At 43.9% G+C, this 14,708-nt stretch overlaps 1 long non-coding RNA gene across 1 annotated transcript in view; it reads left to right on the top strand.

Annotated features, from left to right (window-relative positions):
- Window positions 1-4,527, top strand: part of LOC310835995 — a 280,516-nt gene extending 275,989 nt beyond the window's left edge. The window contains exon 3 of the long non-coding RNA XR_014559815.1: window positions 4,406-4,527. This is a non-coding gene — a long non-coding RNA (uncharacterized lncRNA). The remainder of the gene's footprint in view (window positions 1-4,405) is intronic.
- Window positions 4,528-14,708: the final 10,181 nt, after the last annotated feature.

The following is a 14,708-nucleotide window of genomic DNA, read 5'->3' as shown; positions in this document are numbered from 1 at the left end:
GCATGTCAGGCCGCAGTGGGAGCCAGACCAGAGGGGGCTAGAGGATGCCCAGAGAGAGCACCAAGCCCAGAGGGGGCTGGGACTGTTCCGGGAAGCTGTTTCTATGCTTCGACACGTTTGTGTGATGGTCCGGGAGAGAGGCTGAGAGCTGGGAAGAGGAAGGCAGTAGCAGTCCGTTCCTCAGGCAGCTGGGCACCCAGGAGTGGGGGTGCAGGCCGATCCAAGAGCTCTGGGAAAGCCAAAGTCTCCAAGAGTTGTTTGTGCTCTGAGGCGAAGCCCAACAGCGAAGGGCATTGTTCTGCAGAGGCTCTGGAATGCAAGGTCAGCCACCTGCTAAGGCTGATAAGCGACGGTTCTCAGACGGCGAAGCGTGAGAACACCGGCAGAAGCCTTGCAGCAACCATGGCAACCAGGAGGGACACTGGCAGAGGCCCCGGTGGGGGTGCGAGCGTCGCCATGGCAACCTTGGAAAACAGCCAGAGCGCCACTTTATCTCTTGTTGTCAATACGGGAGCTACCCACAGCCTGGTGCCATCTGGTGGGCTCCTGAGAAATTGCAAGACAGTTAAAACTGGACGTTTTGTCACGATGGCAGATGGTTCTAAGAGACAGTTAACTGAGACTGGTTTTTTATACTGTCCCTTTATAGATCATGAGGTGCAAGCTTTTGTGGTACCCGAGCTTGCTCATTCTCTTTTAAGTGTATCAGCTCTTATGGCTGATGGGTTTGATGTGGTGTTTACTAACAATATGTGTTATTTTTACAGGGATGGGAAGAAGCTCCACAGTGTTGAGGGGAAGGACAGGCTCTTTCTGGTGCAGATGCCTGTCACTGATGCTACTGTTGCAGAGTCCCCTGAAGAAGCACAAGTGCAGTGTGCAAATGTACCAACACACCATGATTGTTTACATTTGTGGCATCGCAGATTTGGGCATGCAGGGTGGTCATATGTTAAGAAAGCCGCAGAGAACACAATTGGGTGTGGGTTCAAGGCATGTGATAAATACTTAGATTGTCAAGCTTGTAAGCAATCAAAGATTACAACATGCACATATCCCAGGTCAGAAAGGAGGACCAGCAAACCCTTTGAGCTGGTTCATGCAGATTTATGTGGTCCGATGCAGGTAGCTTCTTTAAGTGGATCGAAGCATGTTTTGGTTCTGATTGATGATTTTTCGAAACACACCTGGCTGTTTACACTTAAACACAAGTGGGAGGCAGCTGCACTGATCAGGGATTGGATCACAGCGGTAGAGCTGCGTTTCTCCGCCAGGGTGGTTTCCTTTCAATCTGATCGGGGGGCGGAGTTCACAGGTTCTGCGCTGCAATCTTTCTTTAGGCAGAAAGGTATCAGTCATTGATTGACTGCCCCCTACTCTCTGCAACAGAACGGGGTTGCGGAGAGAAAACATCGCACCCTACAGGAAGCAGCGAATGCTATGCTGGCAGACTCGGGTCTGCCATAGCGCTTTTGGGCTGAGAGTTATAAGACGGCATGCTTTGTTCAGAACAGGGTGTTCAATTCAAGTGTAAGGTGCAGCAAGCTGCTCAGATTTTTGTTGATGATATCTTGATTGTGGCACAGACAGGTAAACAAGTAGAAAAGTTTGCTAGGGAGCTTGGAAAACAGTTCAAGCTCAAGCAGCTTGGAGATGTCAAGTCATATCTAAGCGTGGAGATAACGAGAGCAAGAGACGGAAGCTTTTTGCTCAGCCAGAAAGGTAAGATTGAACAGTTGCTTGAGAAGTTCAGGATGTCTGAGTGTGCAGGTTGCAGAACACCCATGGAAGTTGGATACGTGAAAGAATGTCAGCAAGTAGAACGCCTTGTATTCGAAAATACTGAACTCTTTCAGTCAGCTCTGGGTAGTCTGCTGTATCTGTCACAGTGGAGCAGACCAGACATAGCGTTTGCTGTCAATCTGCTCAGTAGAGAGGCTTCAAGTCCTAGTGTGCAGGCCTGGAATGGTATTAAACGGGTGCTACGTTACCTGCAAGATACCAAAGACTTTTGCCTCAAGATGTCAGCTGAGGGTGGTGTCAAGCTGACCGCCTGGGTGGATTCAGATTGGGCTAACCTTGAGGACCGCAAGTCAGTGTCAGGCCTAGTGGTGAAGTTTGGAAACTCAGTAGTAGGGTGGAGGTCCCGGAAGCAAAGTCTCATAGCGCTTTCATCTACTGAAGCTGAGTTCATTTTTTTTTTTATAATAATTTTTATTAAGGTTTTCCAAATTAGAACAAATCAAAGCAAATTAAATCCAATCTATTGCCAATAACTAGGACTTCCCCTCCCTACCCCCTCTTGTGTTCCAAATCTTCCAAATAAGCAATTAAATTCAACAAATTCTTATCCCCAAATTACACTCTTCGTCAATGACCCAATTTATCCAAATTCTCGTCCCCTAAGATCGATCTATACCCTTCCACGGGTTTCCCCCTTTCAAACATAGTACAGATGAAAATAAGATAAATGTAAATAATAATTTTACAGCCTTTGGATTCCAATTTTCCCTCCCCTCTTTCCCCTTTGCGTTTCACCTATCCCTCCACTTCTAATATCTTCCTGGAGTTCCCACATTATACTATATCCCTCCAATTCTTTGCCAGTCTTTAATTACGGATGTCCAATCGTAGAAGGAGTCTATCAAATAAGGGCCCATTTCTTCTATCCAGGTTTTTATATCCAGGAGTAAAAACTCCAATTTTGTATCCATAAGCTTGTCAAACCTGAATATCCCAAATGTTCCCCCAGTTCTGTCCAGTTCTTGTTGTTTCCTTGTTCTTATCAATCATTCTCCTCCTTTTTATTTCTCTGTTCTCCCACAGAAATGTTCTTTTTCCAAAAGTTTCTAGTGTCTCTGCAGAGGTTTGTTATTCTTGAAGCAAAGCATTACATCATGTTCCTTTCATTTTCCAACAAATAGTTCCATTGTTTCCTGTAGTGTGTAGACCTCTGTAGACAAAATAGTGTTCCATTCCTGCAGTTTCCCAGGAGATTGAAAGTTCCATTCAACTGTTCACATTTCCTGTGAAAAACACATGCAATGTCCCTCGGCTCCTCTAGGTGGATTGCAGTAACAAAGTTCCCTTCCAGAATCACATCCACCAGACCAAGTAGCTTGTTGACCGATATTTAAAACAGTTTGTATTCAATTTGTAACAAATATAACCGGCAAAGTCCTCATAACAAAGTCTCTATTTTAATCTTCCTTTTTGACAGCTCTTTGACAGCTGTCAAAACCTCCATCACTTTTCTCCAGGCAGTTTCACGAATCGCTCCAGGGATTCCGGGGGGGTTGCTTTTTTTAAAAACAATTCCACTTTTCTCCTCCAGCTCAATCTTATAATTTTCCCTCGCGAAGTTGCTGATTCGGCAAGATAAGGTTACACTCGATCTTAGTTGTCCAGTCCTTTGTTTTGGCTCTTCTACAATTTAGGGGTAGGCTGACTTCCTTTTTTCCACCTCCCCCGTTCGCTCCGAATTTTAAAAATTTATCCCCTTTTTTTTTAGTCCATATTCCAATTACTCACGGGTTCTTCTTTAGAGCCGAATTTTCAATAGAAGAAGTCAGCGCTCTCCGCCGGATGGCATGCAGCTGCGCTCGGCAGGGATAGCAGAGAACTCAAAGCACCACGCTTCTCCCCGGCACCCGATCCGTAGCCTTTAAAAAGGCTCCTTCACGAGTCGGGAGGGCGCTAACGGTGCCAGCCGAGTCTCCATGTCCACGGCCTCAATCTGGCCGTGGTTTTTAAGGGTCCCCGCATCGCCGGTGCGGTAGGACCCAGCCCCTGCCAAGCCGGCTCCCTCCGGAGCTCGGAGGGAGCCCGCCATTCGGCGATGGCGCCGACCCGGAAGTGTACTGAAGCTGAGTTCAGTGCGCTATCTGAGGTTTGCAGAGAGCTGGAGTTCTATGCGTGTTTGGTCCAGGAACTCTGTGGGGAATATTGTCTGCCCATCGTGGTGCACGAAGACAATCAACCGTGTCTCAAATTGGCCGAGACGGGGCAATTCAAGGCCAGGACCAAACATCTGGACATACGTTTTCAGAATGTGTGTCAGAGCTTTCGTGAGGGGCTAGTTGCTCTAAAATACTGTCCCTCAACCAAGAACCTCGCTGATGGTTTCACGAAGCCATTATGCTTCCAGAAGCATGAGGAGTTCTGTGAAGGTCTGTGTTTGGGGTGAGCATTGTTGCTTATTTCCCCAGATGCAGGGCAAAAGGGGGTGTGGAGTTTGGAGTTTACAGGGTTAAAACTGTTGGTTTCTGCTTCCTTCACTGAGCAGCGAAGTGCTTGTCACAAGACAATGTTTACATTCCACAGTCAAGTGCTGTTGGGTTTTCTCACGGGAAAGGAGACTGGATGTGACGTACACTGGTTTCCTGTTTTTCACTGTTCTTTGCAGTTCAGTGTGATTCTCTCCGTGCTTTAGAGGAGAGAGGATGCATTTCTCTGCTCCGGCAGAGGCAAGATGTTTTCCTGTAAATTACCAGCTTTGAAGTGTAAATAAAGTAATATAGAGCATGTTGGCACGTACTTTTCATCATTCCGCTGTGCACTGGACACTGCTTATCTCCAAAATTTGGTTATGGGCCCAGAAAAACGCAGTGTTTTGAGAATGGACTCCAGAAGTCGGGCTCCTGGCAAAGGAACAAAGGAGCAAAGAATTGGAGTGCCGGCAAAGGATCGGAATGCAGAGGGCCGGATCGGACGATATCTCTGCGCGTCAAGATGATTTGATGAGGTATGTGCTACAGCTCCGGGCAGCCTGCCAGCTTCTAATTAATGGCTTTATGGCTGGACTTTGAACTTTTATAGCCGGTTTTGCCGTGGCACAGGCAAAAGGCTAGAAGGATAAATTTTTCCTATGCTGGGGGAAATCGAAAGTAAAGCAGCTGCAGCAGTGTCGCAGCATGAATTTAAGACAGCAGAGAGAACTTTCACTTTTGAACTTGCCTTTGGAATGAGGTTTTGCAGCAGCTGCAGATAAGCAGAGTGGCACAGGCTCACAGGCAGAGGCTGGAAATCGAAAGTACTTTTGAATTTGCTTTTGGATTGAAGCAGCTGTACACAGACGCAGCATGTATAAAGCAGCCTGATTTAAAGCAGCAAAGATGACGCAGAAGGCTAATGCCAAAGTCATGATGGCTAGCTGCAGAAGGCTGGATGAGGCAAGTGGGGAATTTGATGCTGATCAGCCAAATGCTCAACTCAGAGTAGCCTGTGATACTGCCATGATTCAGAATGAAGCTGACCGCCAGGGTGCTAGCTGCATCAACAAGGGGGAGACTTCACAGACGTCATCCCATAGTGCAGTGGAACCACCAGATGGCGCCAAAGCTTTGAAGGCAGTGAAATGCTACACGTGTGGACGTCTAGGCCATATGAAGAGGGAATGCAGATATCCCAGGGCCAAGACAGAGCAGCGCAGCGAAAGCTCATCGCGTGGAAAAGGCCGAGGCAAAGGCAAAGGTCCGGTGTCCAGGACAACGCAGCACAAGGCAATGGTCTCACGCTTCACTCCAAAGGTTGCAGAGGTCCAGAAGACGTCTAGATCTTTCTTCGTTGTTGATTCGGCTGCAACGCATCACATGTGCAATGATAAGCGACTGTTCGTGTCTTTTACACCGCAGGAAGGTGCGATTCACCAGGCGGATGACCACACAATTCCCAGTAAAGGCTACGGAACTGTTGTTCTTCACAGTTTGGACTTATCGATACAGGATGTGCTTTATGTGCCAGAAGCTAAGCATAATCTGCTCAGCGTTGGACAGCTGAATGAGCGGAAAATTGACGTTTCCTTTAAGAACAAAAGGTGCATCATCACAAAGAAAAATGATTATGTATTGCATGCTGAATATGTTGATCGTTTGTATGTTTTGTATTTTGATGATGTTGTGCAGGATGACACTTGTTGCATTGCAGGTTCTAACAAAAGTTTGCATGCAGAATGTATTCACGATTTTCATCGAAAATTTGGTCATTTGCATTTTGAGGCAGTATCTAAAATGCCTGCCTTGGTTGAAGGTATGACTATTAAACCCTGCAGGTACCACATGAAGTGCAAGGCATGCGCAGCAAACAAGGTAAAAATGGCTGCGAAAGGTAAGGTGTCTAGTAGGCAAGCTACAGAACCATACCAGGTTGTTCATGCTGATTTGGTTGGACCACTAGCGCCCTCTTTGGGTGGAAACAGGTACTTCATGGTTCTCATTGATGCATTTTCCAGGTATATTTATGTGTACAATCTCAAGCAGAAATCAGAGGCTTTTCCAAGGTTCAAGGAATTCTGTGCTTGGTTGGAAAATGTGCATGGTAAGAAGGTAAAGACTCTTTTCAGTGATCGCGGGGGAGAATTCACTTCTCAGCAGTTTGAAGCTTTTCTGACTGAGAAAGGAATTCAACACGATTTGTCTAGTCCTCGCTCGCCATGGCAGAATGGACTTGCGGAACGAGCAAATCAGACATTGCTTCAAGGGTTAAAAACCTTGCTGCATGATGCCAATCTTCCAGAGAGTTATTGGGCCAAAGCTCTCTCATGTTTCACTTACAGTTATAATCGCAGGTTATCTTCAGCGATTGGTTGTACCCCCTATGAGAAGATGTTTGGCAAGAAGCCATACATCAAACACATGAAAATTTTTGGTTCTGACATGTGGGTTCACTCACCACAAAGCTCCAAGTTAGACAAGCGTGGATTGCATGGTATCTTTCTAGGTTATCAGAAAGGGTCTTACAGAATAATGATGACTGACTCTAAGACAATTAAGCTCACAAGAAGTGTTGAGTACAATGCCAAGTGGGGGGAGAATGTGGGAATTTTCCAATGTTATCCTGATGACAGTGATGAAACTGAGGATAGTCAAAAGCAACCGCAACAACCCACACCCACTGATGAAGGTTCTGATTCTGAGTCTGAAACTGAATCGGGTGATTCAGAGGATTTCAAGAGTGCAAAAGCCTCTATGCGACCCTCTGAAAGCTCTGATCAAGAATTGGAGGAACCATTGTTCACAATAGGTCACTTTTCTCCTAAGAAGGAAGAGGAGAGTGTTGAAGACTTAAGGCTAATTCGCAGGTCACAGAGAGCCACAAAAGGCAGACCTCCAAAGAGATTTGCTGATGAGTTTGCTAAGATAGCAGTAACAGCTGTTAAAAGCTCCAAGAAGGTGTTTGAACCTTCAAGTTTCCAAGAAATCCAGGATTTGGATTCAAAGGAAGCTGAGCCATGGTTAAATGCCATGAAGGCTGAGCTTGATTCCTTGGAAAGGAACAAAACATGGGACCTTGTTCCAGTAGTTCCAGGAATGAAACTGCTTGGAAGCAAATGGGTCTTCAAAGCGAAGACTGATCAAAATGGCAAGATAGTCAGACACAAAGCCAGATTGGTAGCCAGAGGTTTTGCACAGGTACCAGGTGAAGACTATCACGAGACCTACTCACCCACCGTGAGGTATGAGAGCATTAGGCTTATGCTCAAGCTAGCTGCAGAAGAGAATCTACACATTAGTCACCATGATGTGAATACAGCTTTTCTGTACGGATCTCTAGGTGAATCACTTTATATGCTTCCACCTGATGGCGTACAGGTAAAACAGGGATTTGTTTGTGCTCTGAAGAAGTCCCTTTATGGTCTCAAACAAAGTGCACGGTGTTGGCACACAAAACTCACTGAAGTATTGTTTTCTCTAGGTTTTAAGCAAGGGAAAGCTGATCCATGTGTATTTGTCAAAGAGGAGGGGCAAAAGAAACTGTATTGTTTGTTTTATGTTGATGATCTTTTATTCTTTTGGAAGGATGTCACAATGTACAATAATGCCCTAGCTCAATTGAAAGAGCACTTTGACATGAAAGATCTTGGTGAGGTAAACAACTACCTGTCTCTGGAAATAGAGAGAGATCAAGATGGTAACATTCTAGTACACCAGTCACGTAAAATTGCTGATGTGTTAAGCAAACTAAACCTGATGGATGCTAACCCTGTAGACACACCGATGACAACAGGTTATCAGGTAGATGACACTGGAGAAGCATTTTCTGATACTACACTGTACAGAAGTGTGCTAGGCAAGCTAAACTTCATTGCCAGATGTTCAAGACCTGACATTGCTGTTAGCTGTAATTTGCTAAGCAGACAAGTCAACAATCCTACTGTTAAGGATTGGAAAGCTCTGAAACGCATAGCGCGGTATTTGAAAGGCACTATGCATTACAGGCTGAGATTTAACAATCAGAAGTCTGGTGGTCTTGAGATATTTGCAGATGCAAGTTTTGGAAGTGACACTACAGACAGGAAAAGTACGTCTGGAGTTTGCTATAAGTACAATCAGGGTCTATTTGATTGGTCATGCAAGAAGCAAACAACAGTTAGCTTAAGTACTTGTGAAGCTGAACTGAATGCACTGTCTTATTCACTTAAGGATTGTGAATGGTTGTTACAATTGTGCAAAGACATAAAAATTCCTGTCAAATGTCCAATCCAGGTTTACCAGGACAACAAAGCATGTTTGGCTTTGCTGAATTCTGAAGGTTGTAAGCAAAGCACAAAGCACTTGCAATTGAAGTTGCAACATGCTAGGGAACGTATTCAAAAGGGACTCGTAACGGTGTCCTATATGCCAGGTAATGAAATTCCTGCTGATGTATTGTCCAAGATTGTATCAAGGGATCAACACTGTACCTATGTGCAGAAGTTGGGTTTGTGCTGATATTGTACGAACACGCTGCCCAGTGATGTTCACAGAAAGGGGGAGGATGTTGGTTTCTGCTTCCTTCACTGAGCAGCGAAGTGCTTGTCACAAGACAATGTTTACATTCCACAGTCAAGTGCTGTTGGGTTTTCTCACGGGAAAGGAGACTGGATGTGACGTACACTGGTTTCCTGTTTTTCACTGTTCTTTGCAGTTCAGTGTGATTCTCTCCGTGCTTTAGAGGAGAGAGGATGCATTTCTCTGCTCCGGCAGAGGCAAGATGTTTTCCTGTAAATTACCAGCTTTGAAGTGTAAATAAAGTAATATAGAGCATGTTGGCACGTACTTTTCATCATTCCGCTGTGCACTGGACACTGCTTATCTCCAAAAAAAACTCCTTGGTGTCCTGTATCTGGGGAGGGGCCTGACGCAGGGCCGTACGTCACAGGCTTTGTCTGTGAGAGTTGCTTTCACTTTAGACTAAAAGACGCAGCAGAGAGACTGTGTGTGCTTTTAGCACGGGAAAGATGCCAGAAAGCTCCGATGGAATGAGACTGATTTATGGCTTGTAAATAAACGCTTTTAGAGATAGCAACGAACTGTCTCTGGACTTGATTTATGCCTCTATCTCACACGGACGGAAGGACCGCTGCAACTCTGTTTTCCTACCCAGGCCAGCCTCAAGCAGAACTGCGCAGGGAAGCGCTGTTTGGACGGCAGGATTTAATGGCCAACAGGTTTAAGGATTTAGATTTGCTGGACAGAGTGCCTGAAGAACTATGGATGGAGGCTCGCAACATTATACAGGAGGCAGCAACGAAAACCATCCCAGTGAAAAGGAAATGCAAGAAAGCAAATTGGCTGTCCAACGAGGCCTTACAAATAGCGGGAGAGAGAAGGCAAGCCAAATGTGGGGGAGATAGTGAAAGATACAGGAAATTGAATGCAGATTTCCAAAAAATAGCAAAGGAGAGACAAGAAGGCCTTCTTAAACGAGCAATGCAAAGAAATAGAGGAAAACAACAGAATGGGAAGAACCAAAGATCTGTTCAAGAAAATTGGGGAAATGAAAGGAACATTTCGTACAAAGATTACCATAATGAAGAACAAAAGTGGTAAGGACCTAACAGAAGCAGAAGACATCAAGAAGAGGTGGCAAGAATACACAGAGGAATTATACCAGAAAGATGCAGATGTCTCATACACCCCAGGTAGTGTGGTTGCTGACCTTGAGCCAGACATCCTGGAGAGTGAAGTCAAATGGGCCTTAGAAAGCACTGCTAATAACAAGGCCAGTGGAAGTGATGATATTCCAGCCGAACTATTTAAAATTTTAAAAGATGATGCTGTTAAGGTGCTACACTCAATATGCCAGCAAGTTTGGAAAACTCAGCAGTGGCCAGAGGATTGGAGAAAATCAGTCTACATCCCAATCCCAAAGAAGGGCAGTGCCAAAGAATGCTCCAACTACCGCACAATTGCACTCATTTCACACACCAGCAAGGTTATGCTTAAAATTCTACAAGGCAGGCTTAAGCAGTAGGTGGACTGAGAACTCCCAGAAGTGCAAGCTGGATTTAGAAGAGGCAGAGGAACCAGAGACCAAATTGCAAACATGCGCTGGATTATGGAGAAAGCTAGAGAATTCCAGAAAGACATCTACTTCTGCTTCATTGACTATGCAAAAGCCTTTGACTGTGTCGACCACAGCAAACTATGGCAAGTTCTTAAAGAAATGGGAGTGTCTGATCACCTCATCTGTCTCCTGAGAAATCTCTATGTGGGACAAGAAGCTACAGTTAGGACTGGATATGGAACAACTGATTGGTTCAAAATTGGGAAAGGAGTACAGCAAGGCTGTATTTTGTCTCCCTGCTTATTTAACTTATATGCAGAATTCATCATGCGAAAGGCTGGGCTAGATGAATCCCTAGCCGGAATTAAGATTGCCGGAAGAAATATCAACAACCTCAGATATGCGGATGACACAACCTTGATGGCAGAAAGTGAGGAGGAATTAAAGAACCTTTTAATGAGGGTGAAAGAGGAGAGCGCAAAATATGGTCTGAAGCTCAACATAAAAAAAAACGAAGATCATGGTCACTGGTCCCATCACCTCCTGGCAAATAGAAGGGGAAGAAATGGAGGCAGTGAGAGATTTTACTTTCTTGGGCTCCATGATCACTGCAGATGGTGACAGCAGCCACGAAATTAAAAGACGCCTGCTTCTTGGGAGAAAAGCAATGACAAACCTAGACAGCATCTTAAAAAGTAGAGACATCACCTTGCCAACAAAGGTCCGTATAGTAAAAGCTATAGTTTTCCCAGTAGTGATGTATGGAAGTGAGAGCTGGACCATAAAGAAGGCTGGACTTCCAGGTTGGCGCCATCGCCGAATGGCGGACTCCCTCCGAGTTCCGGAGGGAGCCTGCTCGGCAGGGGCTGGGTTCTACCGCGTCGGCATCGCGGGGACCCTCAAAAACCATGGGCGCTGAAACCCATGGGCATGGTGACTCGGCGGGCACCGTTTGCGCCCCCGACCCACGAAGGAGCCTTTTTAAAGGCTACGGAGCGGGTGCCGGGGGGGTGTGGTGCTATGAGTCCTCCGCTTCCCCTACCGAGCAAAGCCGCATGCCATTTGGCGGAGAGCGCTGACTTCTTCCATTGAAAATTCGGATTAAAAGAACAACCCGTGAGTAATTGGAAACTGGACTTAAAAAGGGAAAAAAGTTTAAATTTTAAATTCGGAGCGAGCGGGGGAGGTGCAAAAAGGAAGTCAGCCTCCCCCCTGTCGTAGAGGATTTAAAGCAAAGGATTTAACAACTAAGATCGAGTGCTACCTAAGTTTGATAAAGTTACTAACTTCACGATGGAAAATTATAAGATTGGGCTGGAGGAGAAAAGTAGAACGTGAGCTAAAATGCAACACACACACCCCCCCGGGAACCGGGAGTGATCCGCGAGAGCGCCGGGAGAGGAGAAATAGAGGCTTTGACAGCTGTCAAAGGAGCTGTCAAAGCTGAAGAATAAAAAGAGAACTTTGTTATGAGGACTTTGCCGGTTACATTTGTTACAAATTAGATATAAATTGTTTAAAACAAGGAATAACAAGTTACTTTGACTGTTGGGTGCGATCTGGAAGGAAACTGAGTTACTATAATCCCTCTAGAGGGGCTGTGGGACACTACAAGTATTGTTGGTATGGAATTTGAATTGGACTTTTTATCTCCTGGGAAACTGCAGAAATGGAACACTATTTTGTCTACAGAGGTCTCTACACTAAAGGAGACAATAGACTTATCTATTGAAGAATGGAAGGGACTTGACGTAAAGTTTTGTTCCTGAATAACAAAGCCTTTGTAGGGGATTTAGAAGCTTTTGGAATTGGAACATTTTTGCAGGAGAGCAGGAAAAGGAACTAGAGGAAAGTGAGGAGAGAGAAAAATAAAAACAACATGGACAACAAGAATTGGATAAAGTTGGAAGTGGGAACATTTGGGACATCCAGATTTGAAAGGTCTAAAGAAACAAAATTTGAGTTTTTACTCTTAAATACAGAGATCTGGATGGAAAAAATGGACCTTTTTGAGATAGAGTTTTTCTAAGATTGGACGCTCGAAACTAAAGATGACCAAAAGACGGCAAAGACTATTGAAAAGACGGCAAAGTGGACTTGTGAAGGACTTCGGCCTAGATGTGGGATCTCCAGGATGACAACAGGCATTGATGGACATTGGGGAACACAACCGGGAAAGCGGGGAGGGAAATTTGGAATCCAAAGGGTGTTAAATTATTCTTTATTCATTTTTCTATTTTCTTTTATTTTAATCTGTTTTGCATATTAAAGAGGGGAACTCGTGGAAGGGAGCGGGGTCGATTTTAGGGGATGGAAAAACATATTTAACATTGGGTTAATTATAATAAGTTTAAAATTTGGGGTAAGAACTTGCTGAATCTATTTGAAGGAATTGGAATACAAGAGGGGGTGGGGTGGGGAAGTCCTGGAAAGATGCTAATGAAAATAAGGTTATAAAATGGATGTTTTATTTCTTTTCTTTTTTCTGTTATATTTGAAAATGTTCAATAAATATTATTTTTTTAAAAAAAAAACATAAAGAAGGCTGATCGCCGAAGAATTGATCCTTTTGAATTATGGTACTGGAGGAGACTTTTGAGAGTCCCATGGACTGCAAGAAGATCAAATGTATCCATTCTTAAGGAAATCAGCCCTGAGTGCTCACTGGAAGGACAGCTGAGGCTCCAATACTTTGGCCACCTCATGAGAAGAGAAGACTCCTTGGAAAAGACCCTGATGTTGGGAAAGATGGAGGGCATAAGGAGAAGGGGACGACAGAGTACGAGATGGTTGGATAGTGTTCTCGAGGCTACCAGCATGAGTTTGACTAAACTGCGGGAGGTAGTAGAAGACAGAAGTGCCTGGCGTGCTCTGGTCCATGGGGTTACGAAGAGTCGGACATGACTAAACGACTTAAAAACAACAGCAAGCAGGTATGGGTCAATACCAAGGTGTTCTAATTTGGTCCACAGTTTATTAGGATCGACCAAATCAAAGGCACTTTTTAAAAGTACAAATGCCACAAAAAGTCTTCGTTTGTTTCTCAGGACATATTTGTCCACAAGATGACTTAACACTAGACACTGGTCAAGAGTTGAAGAGCCTGCCTTGAAACCAGCTTGTTCCTTACCAGGTAGACCTTTTGTAAGCATCCATTCTTCCAGTTTAATAAGCAGGAATTTGGCATAGATTTTACTTATGCATGGTAACAAACTAATAGGCCTGTAATTCTCTTGGCAATTCCTATCACCTTTTTTAAAAATCGGCACCACTATTGAGTTATTCCACGATTTAGGTACAAGGCCTAAGTGATTAATAGAGTTAAAGAGCGGGACAAGATTAGTGGCCCACCATTCCACATTTAATCTCAGCAGATCTATTGAGATGCCGTCCATAACAGGGGATTTTCCTTGCTTAAACGAAAGAATTATGTTTTTCATCTCCTCAACAGTAATTTGAAATTGTGTGGTTATTGCTGAAGAAGATTTAAGATTTTCCATCTTAAAAACTTGGGAATCATAAAAAACAGCGGTAAAACGCATAATCCAAGCTTCATCACTTATATTAGGAAAATCAGTGGTAGCTTTTATTGAAAAGAGTGACCAAAAGGTTTTGGTATCTTTAATTTCTAATGCAGTAACAATTTTGGACCATTTTGCTTGTGAAAATACGGGTGTTTTTTTTCCAGGAGCATGTTCTTAAAAGCGTTTTTCATTTCAAAATAGGTCCTTGGGAGTTAGTGATAGAGGCTTCTTTTAGACAGGTTCTAAGTTCTTTCTTATGGTTGATACATTCAATATCAAACCAATTATACTTATTTGAAGGTTTGTTGCTGAATGGGAGATTTAAAAAAGAAGAAAATAATTCCTGAATAGTATGATAATAATAATCAATGTATGCCAAAGGCATCAGATTTTAGTTAGCCAAAGGTTTGAGAATAACTGGGTTATTTTCAAATACTGCTAATAGATCCTCCCTATTTTTATCACTTATATAAATTCTTTTGGCATAAATAGTCTTATTGGTACTAATAGGACAACAAGGGTCATTATTTCTAGAGTTTCTGTACATCTCTAAAACTATTGCAAAGTGGTCACTCTCAGAGCGGGGTACTACTGTAAAAGAGGCAACTTCATCTATCATTTTTAAGGAAACTAAGGAATAGTCGATTACACTCCTGCCCTTTTTGAAGCAGAAGGTAAAATCTCCTGGAATATCAGGCCGTATTGAGCCATTCAAAAATGCAAGATTAAATTCTAAAACCAAGTGTAAGAGTTTTCCTCCCGCTTTATTAATAGTAACATCCCTTGAATTCCTCCCTATTCTCAACGGAAGTGGAGCATCTTCGGCTAGAGTTGAGAGAGCTGTGTTATCTAATCCAATTCGTGCATTGGTGTCCCCCATTACAATCAGGGGGATATTTGGAAATTTACTGTGATATT

The sequence above is a fragment of the Podarcis gaigeae genome (genome assembly GCF_964106915.1).
Source record: "Podarcis gaigeae genome assembly, chromosome: W".
In the NCBI taxonomy this organism is placed as follows: Eukaryota; Metazoa; Chordata; class Lepidosauria; order Squamata; family Lacertidae; genus Podarcis; species Podarcis gaigeae.
Note: the sequence above shows the minus strand (reverse complement) of the source record. Positions and strands in the feature narration are given on the sequence as shown.